The 24,656-nt window shown below is 44.7% G+C and overlaps 1 pseudogene; it reads right to left on the minus strand.

The window, feature by feature from the left end:
* Window positions 1-7,612: 7,612 nt before the first annotated feature.
* On the minus strand, window positions 7,613-15,085 carry LOC147462902 (uncharacterized; annotated as a pseudogene).
* Window positions 15,086-24,656: the final 9,571 nt, after the last annotated feature.

Below are 24,656 nucleotides of genomic sequence, written 5' to 3' on the forward strand. Positions count from 1 at the left end.
AGATTTGTGAGATAGAGTGTGTTGATCCTTTTGTTTTTGCTAATATGGTAACCTTCACTATCCCTCATGTACCTTGGAACTTGTGGCATGTTCCAGTTCCAAGACTCATTTGCCAAAACTCATCTATTTTCTTAATTAAAAGATTAAGATCAATATTTTGGGGCCGTCTTGTGCCCCATATTCAAGAAGGTTTTTCACAGTTCCAAAGAAAGTGGTTTTTTATGCTTTATCCAGAATATTCAACCTGTCAATACAGTAACAATCAAGAATGTGGGTATATGGCCAACTGTAGATGAATTCACATAGGCATTGCAAGAACAACGATCCATTATATGGGGCATTTGTACTAAAAGTATGATCAATTTCAACTAGCTATGGAAAGTAGGGACTTGACTACCATGAGGAAATTTTTGGGTTTATTAATGATGTGCACCTTACCTCAACGAGAAACAAATTGAGTTGTGCATATGATGAATATTATGAACAAAGTCTTACATGAATTCATGCATTAAATTACAATGCCCTTTCTTGATGATGTTCCAATCAAAAGATGTGATGTGAGTGACATAGATGTGGCTCTAGACTCAAAGGGATGTTGTAGGTACGCGAAAAACCATATAAGCGATGGTGATAAGATCTTGCCAAGGTTGGAATAAGTGAACCTTACATTGTCTGTTGGGAAAAAGTCAGTGTTTGGTGTGAACGAAGTTCTTATTGTAGGACATATATGTGGGGTCATATGGTAGAAGACCTTTTCCAAAAAAGATTGATGTAATTCTAAGAATGAAAGATAAATGTATCAATGTGACTGGGGTTCAAAGGTTCTTGGGTGCATGTGTGTTTTCTGTTATCTAGATTCCACATTATGCACATGCAATAGAACCTTTGCATCGACTCTTAGGATATGGGAAGAAATGCATACACATGATATGAGAAAATTGAAGAAGTTTTTTCTTATGTATCTAACTTTGAGAAAAGTGAACTATGAAGTGGAATACATGCCAAGCCAAGGGCTACCCTGGAGGTCAAGGACCAACTGCTAATGGAGACATGATCATAGGGGCAAGGCCTATAAAGGGAGGTTGGGCGGAGGATCGCCAGTCCCAGGGGTCTTTCATTGGTATCAGAGCTTAGGGGTGATAGCTATGGCAAAAGGGGGCCTTGCATGTCTTGTGCATCTCTAACTCTCTTGCTCTCTCTCTTTCTCTCTCTCTGTATCTTCTCAAGGAGGCATGGATTCTGAAGAGGCATGCAAGGATTAAGCTTCATTTTCTATGTCAAGACGGAGGTTTGCAACTGGAAGCAGGGCTTGCATGGAAACGGCGGGAACCGCTTCCTCTACATGAAGCCGTACGGAGTTGACCTCCAACATCTTGCACACAGATGGGGTCGTTGGCTCTGCACTGGCATGCTAAGAAAAACATGCAACTGGCACAAGGCTGGGGGAGCAACGCAGCAGGCAGAGACAGCCCTACCTACTCAACGCAGGCGGCCGCCATCGTTGGACTGTTTCTTTGCAACTCATTCGGTTTTCGGGTCGGCAAGATTTGTCAGCAAGTGAACTTAATGAGGTACGCAGTTGAATTTTGTTTATTGAGCATCTGATTGATAACTATGATATGACACAGATGTGGATACATTGTAGGCACCCAAGCACAAGCATGGCTTGTGAAAATTACTATAAGCACCAAAAAATTGATTGGTTTAATGATTGGAATCAAGCATGGCTTGAGTACCAACCGCCTTGCTATGCAGCACGGCTTCTGAGTGGTTCAATTTTGATGCAAAAGCATAGAAAATTTGCAATGTTTTTGAATCTCAAGGATATTGGTACATTCTATTGCTTGACTTGATGAAGGGGGCAAGCTGCTCGGCATGGCCTCCTCCTTACTGTTTCTAGAAGCCAACATAGGATGCTTGCCCCACAGTACTTGCTAATTTTAGTTGAAATATCTCGACAAGGTTGATTATTTTTGTCATGATATTTGTATGTCGACAGTTTCATCTGTTGGCTATCAGCAAGGCTTCACTTTATGTGAAGCAAAAGTTTCAATTTATGCATCTTGCATTGAGACTACCCACGTTTGGCATATATTATGAGCATACAAACTTGGCAGGGATTTGGTAAAATGCATGCAAGTTATTTTGTTACATACAAGACAGGTGTATATGATACAAGAGGGCGTATGTGCATACAAGACAGCTCACTCACAACAACTCTCTCACATAGCCGGTTTGGAGTGAGTTTTTCCTTACAAATTTCATGAAAACTGATTGTAGACGGAAGCCCAGGTTAGACAATTCTAAGTTTTTTCTTGTTTTTCCATGTTTACACTTTACTTGGGAACTATTGTTGTTGCTCAAAGCAAAGTGCTTTGGAAATTTTCCACGAAGTTAGGCTTCTCTCTTGTGCAAAGATACTACCCATTGACTTGAAATCAAGGCCATTGGCACCCAAGTATGGGGAATCAAGGGCACTGGCACCTCACAACATCCTACCAATCTAGATTGCAGTGCAAGGCACTTATGGTTTTGGTGGTTACTTTTTAGGTCATCATTGTAACCAAGGGCTTATAATTTTGCATGCAAGGCATGCTAGCTATGTGGATTCAATTCTACCGCCTCATGAATTACACTTTCACTCACACTTGCAACTCTGTCAGGGACAAGATACCTTATGGATTGTTTCACATGATTTTCATCTATGTTTCTTAGTTTGTTGTTCATGCACAACACCACTAGAAGGAACCTACATCTAGACTTAATTCACCAGAAAACTGCCATACTTTTTTAAAAAAATTGTACAGTCATGATCCCATACACGGTAGGTGGGTCAAGATGTGACTTGTGTTTTCATTAGGTGAAATTTGGACTCACAAATGGGCCCTTTAACCAGTTTCACTTTACCTCTCTCTACCAAAATGGGCGCATGGATAAATTTTTGCAAACAAAATCCAAAGTTGGCAGAGGTTTTACGGTTAGAATGTCCTCTTCAAGCTCTATCTTTTGATATATAGCACGCCATGAGAAGATTCTTTTTTTTATTCACTTAGATTCCAACAAAGTTGTCACATGATAGGTGAATCAAAAAAGCAATCTTGTTAAATATGAGGAATCTCACAGCGTGCTATATATCAGTAGATAGAGCTTGAATAGGACATTCTAACTGTCGAACCTCCGCCAACTTTGGAGTTTGTTTGCAAAAATTTATCCATGCACCCATTTTGGTAGAGAGAGGTAAAGTCAAGCTCCTTAAAGGGCCCCTTTGTGAGTCCAAATTTCACCTAATGTTGTTACCTCTCTCGATGAGAGCGTTACACAAGCAAATTGTTGCATGCTTATAAGATAAGTTGCATGCCAGGCATAAGATGCACAAGAGCATGGGAGCAGATTGTACACATAATTGTAGTTTAAGGAAACTTCCTCAGCCCAGCATGCTCTCTCTTTATTTCTATATTTCCTAAATTCTTTAAGGGAATAATGCAACCTACTAAATAATATTTTGATATATGTTTTGGTTGTGAGTCATTCTGAGCCAAGATGCTCTACCTCTCTACTAGAAAGTAGCAAAGACGCCACCAAAGGTTCGTACATTGATCACTAAGTGGCATAAGGGCTATGACCCACAACAGCTAAGAGCCATCGATTTTTTCAGCGGGGTAAGACCCAACTGTTTTCATTCCTTGGGTGATTGTTCTCCATCTTGAACAAAATTACCGAGGGGAGTACCCATCAATGATAATGGACAAGCCAAAGTCTTGCCATTAATACTGTTTTGGGTGCAACGCTCGAGTTGAGTGTCTGGTCCTCTTAAACTCACATCAGCTGATATATACCACAGAGTATAGATGCAGCAAACATTTCAAAGGGCATGGCTGTCCATAAGATATAGGAGTCCCACAATCTGCGTGGATCTCCTACTCTCTCTATAGCATTACGAGTATCTATGGAAGCACAGTTTTGGAGTAACACCCAGTGGGTAATTACTAAATCACTCCATAGCTGGCATTGAGGATCACAGCTTGATCTATCATAATTGTACTTTCAAGGAAATAAGTTCGCCACTCTACCATGGGGTAGTGGACAAATTCAACTTTTCCAGTTGATACTTAAGGGATGTTTCAGCTAGAAGGCTTTTATCCAGCTTTCTCTTTAGCCACGTGGCAAGGTCATGTAAGAGACTAGCATATTGAGCAAGTGTTGTCACTTTCTCCTTTCATTGTTTACCAGGATATCATGCTAGGTTTGATTCTAGTTGAAACAGTTATAGACCTACATGGTAGGGTTCTGTTTGGCACATGTTGTCGCATGGGAGACAACATGGTCTAGGAACTCAAGGAGTTTGATTTAGCCAGTGTGGGGCATGGATAATGAGGGTCTCTCTCACGCACGTTGGAAAGGGGGAATAGGGGAATACGTCTGGCACAAACACAAGGGCCTCTCTATAGCTCAGGGTATTCACAGCACCCCTATCCTCTCAGAAAACACCTTCAAAACACACTTCTCACTAGCAGACCACCGCCTGCTCAATTTCCACTCCTCACACTCCACAAATCCACCACACAACACACACCTACTTCCACGGTCTAACTCCACCCTCACACATGCACACAGCTACTCAATATCACTCACACAAAACATCGTCGATTCGGAGGGGCTGACACATCCACACTGCCGGCACCGAGCGGAAACACGAGAGTAGGAGAAAGAGAAGGGGGGAAGGGGAAACAACAACAAAACGGGGCAATAGTGGCTTGATTACACTTCAGTAGGCATGTAGAAAGGCTTGCACTGCCATCACAATGGCCATTTTCAAGAAAAAAGTACAAAGGGATAGGTATGTCAGAGACCTCAACTTTGCAGGCTTCAAACGGCACAAAAAAAGCCCCTAATTTGATTAAAATTTCACTTTTATAGTGGGGGGTCTTCAACTTTTCAAACTACACTTCAGTTGGTCCATCTTGCACCTTGATTTGGCATCCTTTGGAAGGGGCAGCCACTTTGCTTTCACCTGCCCTCTCTCTTTCTTTGCACTTGGGGGGGGGGGGGGGGGGGGGGGTGAATTAGCGACATCGCTAATGTCCCTAGGGAATTTTTCTTTTTCTTTTTTCTCCTTTATTTTCACCCTTGAGAAGGCTTATCTTGCACTGCTCTTTTGAGACTATATTTGTTCAGCTCCCACCAGCAGTCCTCTTCTCTCTCTCTTTTTTTCCTCACCCTCTCCCTGGTCTTGCCATGCCCGGTGGGATGGGGGAAGAATGAAACCCACACAACACGTTGTAGACTTGCCTCTTTATAACTCAGCAGATACCCAGCACCCCAAACCACACAAGCTGACACTGAATACAGCCCAATTTACAAATTAAATTGTATAGACTCGCTGTTGGACACCCCCGATGACACACACTCACAATCAATCACTTTTTTCCCTCATACACATAAACAATGACACTCAATCACATAGAGACTTATGACTTAAAAATATTTTAGCTCATACCTGCCATACCTCTCCCGTCCCCTCACATAATCTATCTCGCTCTTTCTTGGCACACACACATACGTAACTTGAGGGCGACACACGCACACAACCAAGCCAAGGCACAAGATGTCGTCGAGCCGAGAATAGAGAAGATGACGAGGAATAGAAGGACCTTCAGGTTATGAGACTCTTCAACTCATATATCTCAAAAGTCTGAGAGCAAGGTACAGTGGTATCATATTTACACAAAAAAAACTTTGGATAGTCTTCCTCCTCTCAGGAGTTTGCAGACGGAGGTCCTCTTAGTTCTTGAGTAGCCTATACTGGTTTAGCCTCCCCCCTACAGCGCCCTCCTTGTTGATGGCCTCTGTTCGCAGCTTTGACGATTACCTGCCCATGAACAACCTCCTAATAAAGCCTTTCTTTGTTTTCTTTGCAGCCTGTCGGGACTTCAAACGCTGGCGTGTAATTTTTTTTTTCCGCCTTGATCTGTTTATGGGACTTATTCACTTCTGCACGTTGCCTTTCTTCATCATGCTCAGGGTTGGACCCCTTGACACATGCAGTGCAGCCCCGAAACTGTTGGGCTCCCAGTTGCGCTCCCTTATTAGCTGCAAAGGAGATGGCTCCACTCAGGCCGCCTTTCTCCCCAAGCTAACCTCGTTGATGGCCTCCGCCTCCTTGCTTGCAGCCATACCCCCCACAACACCTTCGTCCTCTGCCCTTTCCAGGTCGTTGATGACCCTGGCGGCTCCTCAGGCTCCCTTGGCTTCTCAGGCTCCTCTCAATAATCTAATGCCCTCCTTTGTCACTCCCTTGCATGGCGGTTTTCTCCTGCCTCTTCCCACGCACTTGGCAACCCCCCCATCTGGTGCAACTTTCCCTCCTCTTCTCACATGCCGTGGACGACTTTTCCCCTTCAAGACTTCCAGCTGTACACAGCACGGACTTCAACTCGTTGGTTGCTTCAATCCATGCGCCACTTGGTGGCCTCGAACTGCATGGCTGCCCCTTCATCAACTTTCCCTGCTGTAGCCCGCCATATGGTGGCGCCACCCTAAACGCAGCAGCTCGTTCTAGTTTTTTTTTAAAGCGTGGAGTTATTTTAGAACTCAAGCTTTTTTACCTTGCGACTTAGTGGTCACTCCCACCGGACGCCAATCACCTCAAAAAGCTTTGAAGAATGTACCTTTGTTTGAAGACGACCCAACTTTTACGACCGCCAGAGGATAACAATTGGCCTTCAACAACCAAACCATCTCTTTGATACTTGGAGATATTGCCGCTACAAGCATTGGATGCTTCAACCCTCAATGTAACCACGGTAGATGGCCTTGTCCTAGCTTCAACATGAAATGGATCTCCAAAAAACCCCGTAACCAAATGATTGAATCATAGAGCAACCGGATAGCATGATTTATGCATCTACGAGCATACCGATCATTAGAGATTAAAAACCAATCTTTGACCTGCTAATTGCCATGTTTGGCATACACATCATGATCAAGCTTGCTGCTACCGACATCTGGTATTGACTTCACCGCCTCGCCCTGTATCTGCATGACTCCATACCAATGCAAGAACCATTCTACTAGACCGCCATAACTTTGTTGCACCATCATTGCCCAACCCACTGGTTGAACATTTATGTTCAACCAATGAAAGCTCTTATTATTCAAAACTGTAAACCTGCTAACACTATGCAAAGATGAAATAAAGTCATATGTATAAAGTTTCTCATGTCTTTTTGCTATCTTGGACTGCACCCTTAAGTGGGATGCCCAACCCCTTCAACAAGAACCTGATGAACATCTGGCATGAGAGCTCTGTCGAAATAGAGCTCGAAATAGAGCTTGAGACGAACTCGATCCATTTACCCTGTTTCGAAGAAGCTTACCATTGGACCGCTCTAACTGATAAGTACTATTAGGGAAAGCTTTGGCAATTTTGTAGGGCCCAATCCACTTCCTCGTGAACTTTTTTTGGAACGTGAAATCAAGGTAGCTCTCGTACTTCATAACCAAATCCCCTTCTTGTAGCTCCTTTTTTGGCAATCTTTGATTGAACTTCGCCACACGTTTCTCTCTTTGTTGCACATAGAAATCTGCTGCAACCTCTCGATCCATCTTCAAAGTCTCCAATTGTGTGATCGTGTCCTGCAAAACATCTCTTTGATTCACATTAGCTCGCTATAAACCTTTTAATGCCCCTAGTTGGATGTGTATAGGTAAGACTGTTTCTTTGCCAAACACCAATTTGTAGGGAGTGAAATTGGTGGCCACTTTATAATAAGTTTGGTAGGCCCATAAGCATTTATCAAGATTCCCCTCCCAATCTTCCACCTATTTATAAATAAATGTCATAATAATCAATATCTAACTCTCCTAAATGATTTTCTCATATTAAACTGATCATTTAATGTGGGGAAGTGCCAGGGGAGAAAAGGCTAGAATATTGGTTAAGCTAGCAGACCGACCATAGTACGGATCCAAAGGAGGGAAAAATAGGGATCCAAAGGGGGGGCCATCTAGAGAAGAGCCATGTGCAAAAATGGGCTAAAAAGACCCTAAGGTTAAGCCCATTAGGACTTCCAAAATGCTAAGGTTCCAAAATTCAAAGGTTGTGTCCAAAGGGTTAAAGCTTAGGGAAAAATTGGATGCTTTGTGTGCTCTCCAAAGTCAATACATATCCCTACATGGGAGGGGGCGAGCCCTTCTTCTAAGAGATGAGAGAGAAATCCACACACACACAGGCTCCCTTTACACAAAGGGAATGAGGGACACATGTCAGCTCCCTAGGCCAGATACCCACAAGGTGTGCCCAGTTTCTATTGGATGACCCTTGAAGTGGACCAATGAGAATTAAGCTAGATTAAATCTAGTTTAATTAATTTAAAAATATTTAATAAAAGAAACCAATGAGAATTAAGTCTCCTAGAAGACTATTGGGCAGTCTCCCAAGGGGTCCAATGAGCATTCAGGAGCCCAATGGCTTGCCTGATTCCTATTGGCCAGGAGGCAAAGGGGTCCAATAAGAGTTTAGTTTAATTATTAAATTACCTAAATCTCTCACAAAAGGGGAAAGGGGGACACATGTCAAAAGTCTATCACTTATGCTGCTTAATTGTGATTGGCTTGACTTGAAGAGGGCCAATGAGGCTGGAGCAAGAGCAATTAGCAAGGGGGCTCGCCCAAGAGAGAGGGGGCTGATTTTTGCAAGGATTATCACACACACACTCACACAATCTCATGCGTGAAGAAAGAGAAGACTATCTCTTCCCAAGCTTTAATGGAGAGCTCATCGCCTACTCCAAGCTTGTGAGATAGAAGCCTACATCAACACACTCTTGGCATGTGGATGCAAATCCAACCAAAGAGCCAAGCTTCAATGCATGCTCATCTCCTCTACCAAGCTAATTACTAAGCTAAGATATGCTAATATGAGTGATTAGGTGAGGAGATGTACATCTTTCTCGTAAGATACTCCTTCTTCCTCTCAATCTACTCTCATACCCTGCTAGCTCTCACCATCTTCGAAGGTGTGTGAGGTCTTGGGTCTGAGAACGGGGATAATTCAAGTTGTGTTTGCTAAGTGTTTGCTTAGTGCATGAAGCTTTCATCTTCGTTGCACTAGCTAGTCTTGAAGGAACACAAAGAACTGTATTGTACAATGTCTCTCTTGATGGGAGAAATCATAATACAAAGCCTTTTGGAGGGGGGACCGGCTCCATGCAAATCCGGTCCTCAACTGTTATCATTAGCTTAATTTCTCTCTTTTTTGAAAGTATTGTCGATGCTATCTAACTAGGTGTTATGCTTTTTGTTGCTCTCTCCACCCAAGCACTCTTGTAATTCTCATTAGGAATCTATTCTAATGAAATGCCCACTATGTTCATGCTCATTTCCGCTACACACAAGTTATTAGGCCATTAAATGTTACATACTTGGTGAGCATTTTAATGATCTAACCATTTGCACTTTCAACCGAACCGTTACACTGTGGGTGATAGGGAGATGAGAATCTGTGTTGAATTCCCATCTTCTCTACTAAAGCACGTACTAGCTTGCTACGGAATCCCTGTCCTCTATCTGATATCAAAACCCATGGCACTCCAAACCGACAGCAGACAGAATCAAATACAAACTGATCAACTGAAAGAGCATTTACCTCCTTGACCGCTTTGGCTTTTGCCCATCTAGTGAGGTAGTCGATGGCTACCGAAATGAATTTTTTTTCACTTGTAGACTTCCGAAGCGGTCCAATAACGTCCAATCCCCACTTTTTCAATGCATTTTGGGCCAAGATAGACCCTTGTGACTCCACTATTAAACGCTACTCACCCATAACTTGACATTCGTGACATGTCTTACACCAGTAATGAACATCTCTTACAAGAGATGGCCACCAAAAACCTGCTTTGAGAATGTGAAAGAGTACTTGATCTTTACCTTGATGCCTGCTTTCTTCATGCCATTGTGTCAAAACCATGCCGATCTCCTCCTTGTAGAGAACCCTCCTCAATACTCATCATGGCCTTATACCATAAGGTCTTCACCTATCAAAGTGAACGTGCTAGCCTTTTGGGTAATCCTTTTCCTCTGTAGCTTGGACATGCCTGCAGGACCTTAGCCTGTGCTCAAGAAATCATCCACATCTTTCAGTGTCTCCCTACCTGCATAGCTAGCTGGCGTCACATATAAACCTGCTACATGTATCTGTACTCGGCTACTGGCTAGCTTCTTGATTTTTCTCTCTCCTCACATGCTTGAATTGCACCACATCAAAAAACTTCAACAACTTTTTAATAGAAAGAAATCAATGTTTGACTCTTCACCTGCCATTGCCCCAATAGTTGTTTAATAACCAAAAGGGCATCTCCCTTCACTGTGAGCCTAGATATCCGAAACTTGATACACTATTTAAGGCCCAAGTGGAGAGCCAAGTACTCTACCTCATTGTTTGTATGCACGTCCTCCAAATCATACGCTTTTGAAAAAATAGTGTTACCTTGTGGATCTTGTATAATGACCCCACCTCCGGCTATTTTGACAACCCTCCTGTAAGCACCATCGAACCACATGACAAAAGCTTCTTTTAGATCCGGTTCATCGTTTGCCTCTTCTCGAACTACCCTGGGATACACTGGAAAATCTACACCCTTATTTACCAACACGTCTGCGAGACGTGACCTGCAAGTGTGATCAATTTTAAACTCAAAATTGAACTCCTGTAACTCTAGGAGACACTTCATAATGTGCCTCCCTGGTCATAGGTGAAGCACCACCACTTCAGGTAATAAATTGTTAGAGGTAAGCACATAAAACCTGCGAACAATTAAATGCACTTTGAACTTCCTGCAAGCAAACACTAGTGTCATCACCCATTGCTCAGCCTCTGTGTAAGACATCTATCCTGAACTCTAAGCCGACTCTCAAAGTAGATGGGTATGTAACACCGCCCTACCTTTTGTAGTAGGACTGCACCAATTGCAACTATACCCACTGTCATAGCAACATAAAAATCATCCTCACGGTTGGGAGGAAAAATAGTAGACAATTGACATAAGATTTCTTTAACCCTGTCAAAAGCTACATGTGTTTCCTCATTCCATTGAAATCCATGAACCTGTTGAATCATTTTTTGAAGAGGGTATACATACTGTGAAAGCATCCAAAAGAATTGAGAGATGTACTTCAATTTATGCACAAATGATGCCAGACCTGTAGCACTTTTGGGAGGCTGCATCAACACAAGAGCCTTTACCTTGTTTGGATCCGCTTCGATACCATTCTGTGAGACCACATGCCCTAGCAAGTGAGCTCTAGGTTGAGCTAACTTACACTTTTTAGGATTCAATTGACCACCTGCTTCATCCAATCGTTGAAAGCATAGCTTTAACTTGGACAAATGATCGTCCCTGGAACTGTAACACCCTATGTCATCCATGAAAACTCTGATGAACTTACCAAGGTAGGGACCAAACACTTTATTTATCCAATCTTGAAAAGTTGCGTAAGCATTCATCAAGTTGAAGGGCATTCTGCGGTAGGCAAAACATCCCCACGGTGAGATGAAGGTGGTTTTCAGCTGGTCTTCAAGTGCAATCCCTATCTGGAAGTATCCAGAGAAGCCATCCATAATAGAGTACCTTTCATGACCTACAACTTGATTTAAAATCTGATCCTGAAAGGATAAAGGATAATAGTTCCACTTGGTAGAAGCATTTAAAGGCTTATAATCAACACACACTCGCCATTTGCCATTCTTCTTAGGTGTTATGACAACAGAGGAGACCCACTCAGATTCTTGCACGGGATAGATAATACCTGCATCCAATAGCTAGATTTCCCCTAATCTCCTTAGCTTTTGTGCCTTTGGTTTATGCCCCTCCTTGAGTATGATCATGTGTTCGACTTCCTTGGCACCTCGCAAATCTTTATACTCAATGGAAAACAAATTAGGATAGGATGCACAAAGTTGCACATAACTTTATTTCTCTTGCTTTGTTAAGTCCTCTCCTAGCATACCTCTTACCTCTTGAGCATCAAGAGGAGAAACTTGAGCTTGCATACCTTTTTTTGGAATAGAGTTATCGATAGTAACCCCAAAGAGATCAGCATCAATTTGAAGGAGATTGTCATCACTCTTTCCCTCTTCTATATATGTGTAGCCTTCATCATTGGTTGACTCCGTTTCGTATTCGTAGCTTGTTGTAGAATCATCTCCCTCATCCTTCGCCATAGGATGACAGCAACTCTCCCTCGTCCGTAGATCAAGCATCACTTGTCTATCATTCTATTTATCAAATAAAGTAAATACCCCTTTTCCCCAATCCTGCTTGGCCCCCATTGCAAGAAGCCATGGTCTACCCAATATGATAGGGTAAGCATTGTCGCTAGCTTTCATAACAAAAAAACCAATAAGACATTCAACACCCATAACTTTTATCTTCACATCTTGTGCTATGCCTAAACACCTAGCCTTGGTATGGTTGGCCATCCTCATTCACACATTAGATCTTACCAGTGCTTTAACTCTGGCATCCTTCATGGCGGATTCTACCATGACACACTTGGGCCCCTCCATCGATGTATGCTTGTACCTTCATCTTCTTTTCAATAAGATCATCAACAAGTGGAAGCACGTCCGCTGGACTCCCAACCCTCAATGCTAGATTCCCCATAGTATGCACTTTTGTTTCGTCCCATGGAAGCCTGGTGCTAGCACTAGTAGACCACTGACGTCCCAGTTTAGGATTTAAGGCAAGCAATTGACCGAAAGTAATATTAGACTTTTGGTTCTTGACATCACTCACCAAGTCATATTCGGGATGATCCCTTCCAAGTTGGTAGTCGGATTGCTTGATTTTATGCCTCCTTCTTTTTCTCGTGTCTGCCTGCTCTCTAACTTCACCGATTTTTCCTTTTCCTTTGCGAGCTCTAGTCTCCCGCTTTGTCTCCGTCTCTCTTCCTTCACGTGCTCTCTTGTTGTCCAAAACATCTACTACCTGTTCATCTACTCCAATCGTGAGCTTCTTCATTACCTTGAGGGGCAGGAGATATAGGATTGTCAGACTGCTTCTCTCTTTGTCTGCTAAGTTGCCCTTGTCCTCTTCCTCTTCCGAACAATGGATACATACCTCCTCTTTCCCTTGGTGGATGCGGGCAATCCGGTGCGTAGTGACCTTCTTTGTCGCAATTATAACAACGACCAGGCAACTGCCTAGCTCTTCCTCTGCCCGCTCTTTGTTGCCCTCTGTCCATCACACTCAAACAAAGCTCTTGCATTTGTTCCGATAAATCTTGAACAGTACGTACCCACTGTTGAGGAATAACTTCCACTCCACGATTCACTTGATCCTCTACACGAACCTTGCCTTGAGAGCTCAGTGGTTGCTAGTATCCCATTATACCTTGTTCAATCTTCTTCTTGATCTTCCTACTTTTTGCTCGATCAATTGCTACAGGACCGTTGTAGTTCTCGGTGCTTTCGAAATCCACCTTTTCTCGTACCTTGGGATGTAGGCATGATATAAATTTGTCCATCTTGAAATAGTCGTCGTTGGCGAATTGCATTGATGTGGCTAATTCTGCCCAACATTATTCAAACCAATTAAGAAAAACACTAAATTCTTCACTTACATCTTGCCTGAGAGCTTCTAGCTTCGTGTCCATATCGATAAGTGATACTTCCTTTCGAAAATGTTGTAAGGAACTGGCCCGGAGAGCCGGGCAGGCCGGTCGTGGCTCACCCTACAATGTATCGAACCATGCTTTTGCCTTGCCTCGTAACACCAATGGCATAGTGTCCATCTTGTTGTCTTCATTAGGCATCCGCAATGATAGCATGTATAATTCAAAGTCTCCAATCCAATCGACTAGATCCTCCTCACCTGTGAAAATAGGGCCATAGCTTTGAGAAGCCATGCTATCCTTCGGTTGATCTTTGCACTGTCTTCTTCAAAGCGATCAATGATTCCTCAGTGGGGGCATCACTGATGGGACAGGGGAAGAAGGAAACACGCACAACACGTTGTAGACCTGCCTCTTTATAACTCAGCACATACCCAGCACCCCAAACCACACAAACTGACACTTAATAGAGCCCAATTTATAAATTCCAAATGTATGGACTCGCTCTCGGACACCCCCAATGACACACTCACAATCAATCAATTTTTCCCTCACACCTACCTAAACAATGACACTCAATCACACAGATACTTATGTCTTAAACATATTTTAGCTCATGCCTGCCATACCTCTCCCGTCCCCTCACATAATCTATCTCGCTCTTTCTTGGCGCGCACACACACACACACACGTAACTTGAGGGCGACACACGCACACAACCAAGCCAAGGCACAAGATGTCATCGAGCCGAGAATAGAGAAGATGACGAGGAATAGAAGGACCTTCAGGTTATGACCCTCTTCAACTCATCTCAAAAGTCTGAGAGCGAGGTACAATGGTATCGTATTCACACAAGAAAAACTTTGGACAGTCTTCCTCCTCTCAGGAGTTTGCAGACGGAGGTCCTCTTAGTTCTTGAGTAGCCTATACTCGCTTAGCCTCCCCCTGACAGCGCCCAGCTCCTTGTTGATGGCCTCTGTTCGCAGCTTTGACGATTACCTGCCCATGAACAACCTCCTAATAAAGCCTTTATTTTTTTTCTCTGCAGCCTGTCGGGACTTCAAACGCTGGCCTGTATATATTTTTTCTGTCTTCATATGGGACTCCTTCTCTTCTGCGCGTTGCCTTTCTTCATCATGCTCAGGGTCGGACCCCTTGCCACATGCAGTGCAGCCCCGAAACTGTTGGGCTCCCATTTGCGCTCCCTTATTAGCCGCAAAGGAGATGGCTCCACTCCAAGCCGCCTCTCTTCCCAAGCCAACCTCGTTGATGGCCTCCGCCTCCTTGCTTGCAGCAATACCCCCCACAACACCTTCGTCCTCTGCCCTTTCGACCAGGTCGTTAATGACCCTGGCGGCTCCTCAGGCTCCCTTGGCTTCTCAAGTTCCTCTCAATAATGTAATGCCCTCCTTTGTCACTCCCTTGCATGGCCGTTTTCTCCTGCCTCTGCCCACGCACTTGGCAACCCCCCCGGCCATCTGGTGCAACTTTCCCTCCTCTTCTCACATGCCGTGGACGACTTTTCCCCTTCAATACTTCCAGCTGTACACAGCACGGGCTTCAACTCGTTGGTTGCTTCAATCCATGCGCCACTTGGTGGCCTCGAACTGCATGGCTGCCCCTTCATCAACTTTCCCTGCTGTAGCCCGCCGTCTGGTGCCACCCTAAACACAGCAGCTCGTTCTGTTTTTTTTTTTCAAGCATGGCATTATTTTAGAACTCAAGCTTTTTTACCTTGCGACTTAGTGGTCACTCCCGCTGGATGCCGATCACCTCCAAAACCTTTGAAGAAATTACCTTTGTTTGAAGACGACCCAACTTTTACGACCGCCAGAAGATAACAATTGGCCTTTGAGAACCAAACCATCTCTTTGATACTCGGAGATATTGCCACCAAAAGCATTGGATGCTTTAACCCTCAATGTAACCACGGTAGATGGCCTCGTCCTAGCTTCAACATGAAATGGATCTCCAAAAAACCCCATAGCGAAATGATTGAATCATAGAGCAATTGATAGCATGTTTTATGCATCTTCGAGCATACCGATCATTAGAGATTAAAAACCAATCTTTGACCTGCTAATTGCCACGTTGGGCATACACATCATGATCATGCTTGCCGTTACCGACATCTGGTATTGACTTCACCGCCTCGCCCTGTATCTGCATGACTCCATACCAATGCAAGAACCATTCTACTAGACCGACATAAATTTGTTACTGTACCACCACCCTTGGAAAGGCTTGCTTACCCTTGCACTTGGCACCCCCTTAGTCTTGCCCTCTTGTCCCCGAACTGCCTCTTGCCTTTGCCTTTGCTTGGTTGGCCTTGAAATGGCCCCGCTCACTCTTTGTACACATGGTGGACTCCTCGGGCTCTCTCTCTCTCTCTCTCTCTCTCTCTCTCTCTCTCTCTCTCTCTCTCTCTCTCTCTCTCTCTCTTGCGGGATTGTTCCCTTACCATGCACCGGGGAGGGGGCATTAGCGATGTTGCTATTGCCTCCGCCCTTGCCTTCAAAAAGTGGCCTTCAAGGGCCACGGGAACGGGCCCCTGTTGGGCACTGCCACGTCATCAATTTATAGCCACCCAACCAGAACCATCTGCCACGTACGACCACTACCGCGTGCCGCCTCCGACCACCACAAAACAGCCTACGCACCACTGCGCGCTTTCGGCAGTGCCAACTGCAGCGTACCTTGGGGCCCGCCATCGTCATAGCTCCAAGGAGCATTCCCACCACTATGATGCACTTTAGCTTACCCAGTCTTGGGTTATATACCTCATTATGCTCCATCCATCATGCACATGTGGGATCACTGAAGGCCACGTGCTGCGCTCAGCTTTATTGGCCTTCCAAAGACTCCAAAATAATCCATTTTAGGAGAGAGAGAGCCTCAGCATGGGGTGCCAAATTGGCCCAACTCCCATTCTTTGCTCATAGGTCCAATCTTAGAGCTACAAAGCCCGGTCACAAGTTCATAACCCTAGCTTCGTTCTACACCATCCCCTCTGACTTTTGACTTCTTCGAGCCCGCTAGACTAGGCCGCAAAAAAGGTCAAAAAAAACATCTACCAATCCCCTCCTTAACATTAGCTCCCGACTTCATCCTATTGTATCCTGCTGCTGATGAGACTGAGAATCCGATGGGACAAACCGTCATTTTGTGATACGTTCACATGATGCACACTATCACTAAGAACCTTAGCAAGGCCAAAAAGATGGTAGATGGCACATCCTCCGATGCGGTCGACTTGGCCCATAACTGGCCCACCGAAAAAAAAATTAATTGACCACCATAACTTGCTAACCAGAGCTCTAATCCGCAATCCGAGAAGACAAGCATGCTCCATAATTCAAGCTCTATACATATATTTGCTAGCATCTGCCTGGGCCATCTTTTCTCAGCTACCCTATCCGTCGGGGATCTGCTAAATCTTCCAGCTTTGTACTTTAGTATTTTGAGCCTCAGGGATCCGTTTGACGAGCTGTTTGGATTGGCTTCTAGAGCACATTGAACACTACATACGAGACCACTGACGTGGCGCTTCGAACACCTTGATCCCTCGTCCCATATGGACCATCCTTTAGATCTTTTGGCCTAAAAAACCGCTTTAGACATACATTCTTGCTGCCCTTTGGCTGTCTAGGACCTTGGTAGCTACCCTAGCCTTCTGCACTACACCTGCCTGAAGCCTTTGCTTGGCATAGACCACTTTCCAGTTGGGACCAACTTTGGTTGCACCATCATTGCCCTCCCCCTTGTCGAACATATATATTTGACCAAAAGCATATGTACAGAACTTTAAAATTGGCACACCAAACTGAGAATTGAAAGCACTCGTAAAACCATAACTCTATGTACAAGCTATGTAAAGCCTTGTTTTTTCTCTCGGACACGAATGCTTTAGGTGGGTTGCCAACCCCCCTTGACTACAATCTGATGCACCTCGAGAAGTAGATCCCTCTCAAAATACAACTTGAGCCACACACCATTCACCCTGTTCCTAAGAGCTTGCCATTTTCTCTTACCAGTTGATAGGTCCCATTTGGAAAGGTCTTTCGCACTTTATAGGGACTTGACCACTTCTTCTTGAACTTCTTTTGGAATGTGAAATCCAGGTAGCTTTTGTACTTCATGACCAAATCTCCTTCTTCTATCTTTTTGTCTGGCAACTTCTCATTGAACTTGGCAACCCGCTTCTCTCTGTGCTTTACATAATAGTAGTCTGCTGCTGCCTCTATATCCATCTGCAAAGCCTCCAAACTGGCTATTTGATCATGTAGAACTCCTTCTTGAGTGGCATTGACACGCCACATACCTTTCAAAGAACCTAATTGTGCATGCACCGAAATACAGCCTCCTTACCATAGACTAGCTCGAATGGAGTGAAATTTGTAGCTACTTTATAGGACGTCCTATACGCCCACAGACACTTGTCTAGATTTGCTTCCCACTAAGTCTCTTGCTTATACACGTACTTTGTTAACATTTTGACGATTTTCCCATTAGCACTCTCGACTAGACCATTCAATTGGGGGTGATAGGGTGAGGAAAACCGATGCTGAATCTTTAGCTTTTCCATTAATGCACTCATGAGCTTGCTTCTAAACCCTTGACCCCTATCAAAAACTAACACCCATGGAACACCAAAATGGCAACAGATGTTGTCAAACACAAATTGAGCCATCACATTAGCATTTACTTCCTTCATAGCCTTGGCCTCGACCCACCTTGTAAGGTAGTCAATGGCTACCACCACATATTTCTTACTGCTTGTAGACTTTGGAGAGGACGTATGGCATCCAAACCCCACTTCTTGAAAGCACTTTGTGCGATGATGGAAACTTGAGATTCCGCTACCAGTCGTCTTCCACCTATAGTCTGACAATCGTGGCACGTCTTGCACCAGTAATGTACGTCCCTCACTACGGAAGGCCACCCAAAGCCTGCTCTAAGCACTCAAAACAGAACCTGGTCTTTGCCTTGATGTCCACTTTCTTTGTGGCATTGCTCCAGCACCATACCTATCTCTTCTTTGTACAACACCCTTCTTAGCACTCCATCACGTCCATAGTTCATGAGATCGTTACCTAAGAATGTAAATTTGCGGGCTTTTTTCACCACTCTTCTTCTTTGCAATTTTGACAAACCCTCTGAACAGTGTCCTGTACTCAAAAACCCTTCAATCTCTTTTAGAGTCTCCCTGTCTGCATAAGTGGCTGGGGCCACATATAGACCTGCAACATGCACCTGCACTTTGCTACTCGCTAACTGATCGGGTTCTTGGTTCTGCTCTCTTCTCACATCCTTGAACTGAACCTCTTCAAAATACTTTAGCATTTTCTTGATGGAAAAGAACCAATGCTTCAAAGAATCCTCCTTTACCTGCCATTGGCCTAGCAGTTGCTTAATGACTAGCAACACATCTCCCTTCACCACCAACACAGAAATGCCAAACTCTATACATTGCTTCAAACCCAAATGTAGAGTGAGATACTCCGCCTCGTTATTGGTGTCGACATCCTCCATATCATATTCCTTTGAGAATATAGTTTTGTCGTGTGGGTCCACACCTCCTCTTGCCTTCTGTACTACCCTTTGATACGCTCCGTTGAACCACATTGTAAAAGTATTCTCTAAATTGGGCTCCTCTTTAACTTCATCTCGCACCACCCTTGGATAGGCCGGCAAATCGACGACCTTGCTGAGAAGAATGTCTGCCAAGTGAGATTGACTCGTATGATCCACCTTGAACTCGCACTTGAATTCTTGCAGGTCCAACACCCACTTCATAACCCTCCTTCCTGGATTCAAATGTAGCACTACCTCTAGCAATAGATTGTTAACTATCAACACAAAAAACTTTCACACAATTCAATGCACCTTAAACTTCCTGCAAGCAAAGAGTAAAACCATCACCCACTGCTCTGCTTTGGTGTAGGTAGTCTCTCCTGGGCTAATCACCCTGCTCTCAAAGTATATCGGCTTGTAGCTTCTCCCTACCTTTTGTAGTAGAACCGCTCCAATAGCAACCGTGCCCACCGTCATAGACACATAGAAGTCATCCTCTCAATTGGGAGGACACACCACTGGCAACTGACACAAAATTTCCTTGACCCTATCAAAAGCCTCTTGAGCTTCCTCATCCCTCTCATAACCGTGCACCTACTGAGCTCTCTTTTGAAGAGGATGCACATATTGTGACAACATTCAAAATAAGTGTGAAAGATACTTTAACTTATGAAAAAATGAAGCCAATCCTTGAGCATCTCATGGCGGCTCTATCAACACCAACGCCTTCACCTTCTCGAGATCAGCCTTTATACCATTCTGCCACACCACATGACCCAACAGCTACGCTCGAGGCTGTGCTACCTTGCACTTCTTGGGGTTTAGCTGACCTCCTTCATCATCAAGCCTTCAAAAGCATAACTGCAAATTCAATAGGTGCTCGAATCTTGAACTGTAGCAGCCTATATCATCCATGAAGACCCTGATAAAGCGGCCCAAATATGGACCAAATACTCTGTTCATCCAATCTTGGAAGGTGACATATGCATTCCAAATACTCTGTTCATCCAATCTTGGAAGGTGACATATGCATTCACCAATAAAGCGGCATCCTGTGGTAATCAAAATAACCCCATGGATATATGAATGTGGTCTTCAACTAGTCTTCGAGTGCAATCCCTATCTGAAAATACCCTGAGAAACCATCCATAATCCAGTATCTCTCGTGCCCAGCCACATGGTTTAGGATCTCGTCTTGAAACAGCAATGGATAGTGATTTGAACTTTCTTTTAGTTGCTACATTCAATGGCTTGTAGTCGACACACACCCTCCATTTTCCATTCTTCTTAGGGGTTATAACCACTAGTGAGACCCACTCTGACTCTTTCACAAGGTATAGACTGCGTGCATCCAAAAATTTATTGATCTCCTGCCAAAGGGCCTCCTTTTGGATTTCCCCTAGTTTTCTCAGTTTGTGTGCCTTAGGCCTATGTCCTCATTAAGGACAATTTTGTGCTCTACCCCTCTTGCACCTCACAAATGCTTATATTCCGTTGCAAACAGGTTTGGATAGGATGCACACAAATGAACATAATTCTCCTTCTCACCCTTGGTCAAATCTTCACTTAACATGCTTGAAACCTCCTCTATGCTTAAACCATGAGCTTGAGGGTGCATACCTTTTTCTTTAGGAGGGGAGTCGTCTATGGTGACTCCGAACAAGTCTGCATCTATTTTTAGCATGTCGTCCTCGCTCTCCTCTTCCTCTATGCTAGTGTAGCCTTCATCATAGTCTGTCTTTGTCACGTACTCATAGCTTGTGGTGTCACCTTCACCTTTAACTGCCATAGGACAAGAACTGATCTCCTTGGTCTTCAAATCTAACACAATTTGTCTTCCCTTCTCTTTGCCAGGCAAGGTGAACATTTTTCTCTCCCAATCCTTCTTAGCACCTATTGCCAAAAGCCATGGCCTACCCAAAATGATCGGATAAGCATTATCTCTGCCTTCATCACAAAAAAGTCTATTAGGCACTCTATTCCCATCACCTTGACCTTCACATCCTGAGCCACACCTAGACACCTGGCTTTAGTATGGTTGTCCATCCTCATGTTCACATTCGACTTGGCTACTGCCTTGACTCCTATCTCTTTCATCTGCACTGCTTGCACATTCCCCTTAGCTCTCGGCAGCCCGGTGCTAACACTTGTGGACCACTGCCTCCTCAATTTTGGATTTAAAAGCTAACTGACCAAAAGTAATGTTTGCTTTTTTATTTTAAACATCACTTACCAGATTGTACTTGGGATAGCCACGCCCTAATTGGAAATCTGCTTACTTAATTTTTCAGTGTCTCCTTCTTTTGCTAGGCTCCGGCTGCTCTCTACCTTTGTATACTTTCTCTTTACCCTTGCAAGCTCTGGTTTCATGCTCTGTTTCTGTCTCTCTCTAAACTCTTGCCCTCTTGTTAGCCAAAACCTCAATATCCTGCTTATCCACCCAAAAATATTCACTCTTGGGACCTCACCTCCATTTGGCGGAGCTGGCTGCACAGGATTCTCCACTGCTTGCTCTCTTGGACCATTGAACTGCCCTTGACCTCGACTCTACCAAACAGCGGGTAAATTCAACCTCTCTCTCTTTGTGGCAAGGACAATGAGGTGCATATTTCCCCTCTTCTCCACAATTGTAGCACCTACCTGGCAGCGCCCTTGCCCTACCCCTTGCTCCTATTGGATGTCCTCTATCTATCATGTTGAGCCGCAACTCCTGCATTTTCTCGGATAAATCCTGCACTGTGCGTACCCAATTTTGCGGTACAATAGCTACATCCTTGTTTCCATGATTTTCTTCATGCATAGCCTCCCACGGACTCTGCGGTTGAAGGGGGGCCATTGTTTCATAGCCTGACACACCCTGCTCTATCTTTTTCTTTATCTTTCCTCTCTTTGATCGTGCAATTGCTATAGCACCGTTGTATTTTTCCAGACTTTCAAAGTCGACTTTCTCACTCACCTTAGGGTGCAAACACGCCATGAATTTTTCCAACTTAAACTAGTCTCCATTAGCCAATTGCATGGCTGTTGCTAATTCTGCCCAGCACTCTTCAAAATGACCCAAAAATAGATTCAACTCTTCACTTACATCTTGTTTAAGCGCCTTCAGCTTCGCATCCATCTCGACTAGGGATGCCTCCTTGCGAAAGTCGTGAAGAAACCTTGCCCGTAGAACCGGCCACGCTTGTCTCAGCTCGCTTTCCAAAGCGTCATACCAAACTTTAGCTTTTTTGTGCATCACCAAAGAAAATGTATGAATTTTGATGTCCTCGTTCGGCATACACAATGATAGCATATACAGCTCAAAATCCGACATCCACTCATCAGGGCCCTCCTTGCCTGTAAAAATCGGTCCATAGCTTCTAGCTGCCATGACTTCCCACGCGAAGAACCACTTGTTTTCGATCAACTGGGAGCAATCACTGAGCTCGTCAGTGGGGGCACCACAACATGGAAAGGGGGAACGGGGGAACACACCCACCACAAACACAAGGATCTCTCTCTAGCTCAGGGTATTCACAGCACCCCTATCCTCTCAGTAAACACCATCAAAACACACTTCTCACTGGCAGACCACCACCTGCTCAATTTCCGTTGCTCACACACTACACAAATCCACCACACAATACACACCTATTGCCACGGTCTGTCTCCACCTCACACACACACACACACACACACACACACAGACTCGCTCAATCTCACTCTCACACACAAAACATTGTCAGTCTGGGTTGGCATACACATCCACACTGTCGGCACCGAGGAGAAACATGAGAGCAGGAGAAAGAGAAGGGGGGAAGGGGAAACGGCAGCAACATGGGGCAATAGTGGCTTGATTACACTTCACCATGCATGTACAAAGTCTTGCACTGCCATCACCGTGGCAATTTTCAAGAAAAAAAGTACAAAGGGATAGATCTGTCAGAGAACTCCACTTTGCAGGCTTCAAATAGCACAAAACAATTCCCTAATTTGATTAGAACTTGACTTTTATATTGGGGGGGTCTTGAACTTAGGAAACTACACTTCAATTGGTCCATCTGGCACCTTGATTTGGCATCTTTTGGAAGGGGTATCCGCTTTGCTTTCATCTTCCCTCTTTCTCTTTCTTGGCACTTGGGGGGGGGGGCGGGGGGGGGGATTGCATTAGCGACATCGCTAGTGCCCCTAGGAATTTTTTATTTTTCCTTTTTCTCCTTTATTTTCACCCTTTAGAAGGCCTATCTTGCACTGCTCTTTTGAGACTATCTTTGTCGGCTCCCACCAGTTCTCTTCTCGAGTCCCTCTTTTTTTCCTCACCCTCTCCTTGGTCCTGCCATGCCCGTCCTTGGAAAGGCTTGCATTCCCTTGCACTTGGCACCCCCTTAGTCTTGCCCTCTTGTCCTCGAAATGCCTCTTGCCTTTGCCTTTGCTTGGTCGGCCTTGAAACGGCCCCGCCCACTCTTTGTACACATGGCGGCCTCCTCGGGCTCTCTCTCTCTCTCTCTCTCTCTCTCTCTCTCTCTCTCTCTCTCTCTCTCTCTCTCTCTCTCTCTCTCTCTCTCTCTCTCTCTCTCTCTCTCTCTCTCTCTCTCTCTCTCTCTCTCTGTCTGTGAGGACTCTCCCCTTACCATGCACCGGGGAGGGGGGAATTAGCGATGTCGCTATTGCCTCCCCCCTTGCCTTCAAAAAGTGGCCTTCAAGGGCAGTGGGAACGGGCCCCTGTCGGGTGTTGCCACATCATCAGTTACAGCTGCCCAACCATAACTGTCTGCACCTACGACCACTATCGCGTGACATCTCCAACCACCACAAAACTGCATGCACACCACTACGCGCTTTCGGCACTACCAATCGCAACGCTCCTTGGTCCCACCATCGCAATATCTTCAAGGAGCTTTCCCACCACTACGATACACTTTAGCTTACCCATGCCTTGAGTTATATACCCCGTTATACTCCATTCGTCATGCGCATGTGGGAGCATTGAAGGCCACGTGGCGCGCTGAGCTTTATTGGCCTTCCAAAGCCTCCAAAAGAATCCACTTTAGGAGAGAGAGACTCATCGTGGGGCACAACTTGGCCCAACTCCCATTCTCTACTCATAGATCCAATCTTAGAGTTGCAAAGCTCGATCACAAGTCCATATCCCCGGCTCTGTTCTACGTCATCCCCTCTGACTTTTGACTTCTTTGAGCCCGCTATCCAAGTCGTAAAAAAGGTAAGAAACATCTGCCAATCCCCTCCTTAACATTAGCTCCCGAATTCATCCTCATGTATCCTGCAAACCGAGCATCCGATAGACAAACCATTGATCTGTGCTACCTTCACGTGATGCACACTATCATCGAGAACCTTTCCAAGGCCAAAAAGTTGCCATATGGTGCATCCTCCAATGTGGTTGACTTGGCCCTTAACTGGCCCCCTAGAAAAATTTCAATTGACCATAACCTGCTAACCAGAGCTCTGATCCGCAATCCGAGAAGATAGGC

The sequence above is a fragment of the Adiantum capillus-veneris genome, chromosome 2 (assembly GCF_014529385.1).
Source record: "Adiantum capillus-veneris isolate H3 chromosome 2, ASM1452938v2, whole genome shotgun sequence".
In the NCBI taxonomy this organism is placed as follows: Eukaryota; Viridiplantae; Streptophyta; class Polypodiopsida; order Polypodiales; family Pteridaceae; genus Adiantum; species Adiantum capillus-veneris.